Genomic DNA, 634 nt, shown 5'->3' on the forward strand with positions numbered 1-634 from the left:
GTTTTGTTTTCAATTCACTCTACAATGGGAGATATACATTAAAGCTATTTAGTCTGCAATGTCAGCCCCAGTTATTCAGAGATGTTATAACCAATAACTTAAAATCCCTCAGAAACTGGTCACAACTTACAGTGGGGTACTTTTTCAAGCCAAAGGGTTAATTAAAAAAAGAACATAAAAAATTCAATTTACCATTTCATAATTTACAAAGAAGGCAGACTTAAACTTTTCTGCAATCCACTGTAAGAGCTGTGAAGACTTGCTGGTGTTCATGTACACCAGGACACCCCTCAGCCAAGAAGAGGGTAGGGAGTGAGTAGTCCAAGTCTGATTCCTTAATCTTGGCTTCCACCTCTGTTGATGTTTCTGAGATCGACTCCTGTCAGCTTGTAGGTGTGCGCATGAAGGTTGTTCCTATTGAGCTTGACATCATAATCTGAGAGCAGGAGGTAAAGTCTTGGGTAAAAGTTTGAAAAACATTAAGAGAGTATGGAGAAGTGATGCTCATCTTTTCATCAAAGCAAAAAGAGAGAAAGGAAGGATGTTTTATATCTTGATATCTCATTAAGTTTATCCAGAAACAGGCTTCTGAGATAAAAATTTAAAATGTATTTAACCCAACCGCCACAGAAAA

General features: G+C 37.4%; 1 pseudogene; it reads right to left on the reverse strand.

Moving 5' to 3' along the window:
* Positions 1-634, reverse strand: part of LOC119586642 — an 18,957-nt pseudogene that overhangs the window by 7,266 nt on the left and 11,057 nt on the right.

The sequence above is a fragment of the Penaeus monodon genome, chromosome 21 (genome assembly GCF_015228065.2).
Source record: "Penaeus monodon isolate SGIC_2016 chromosome 21, NSTDA_Pmon_1, whole genome shotgun sequence".
NCBI lineage: Eukaryota > Metazoa > Arthropoda > Malacostraca > Decapoda > Penaeidae > Penaeus > Penaeus monodon.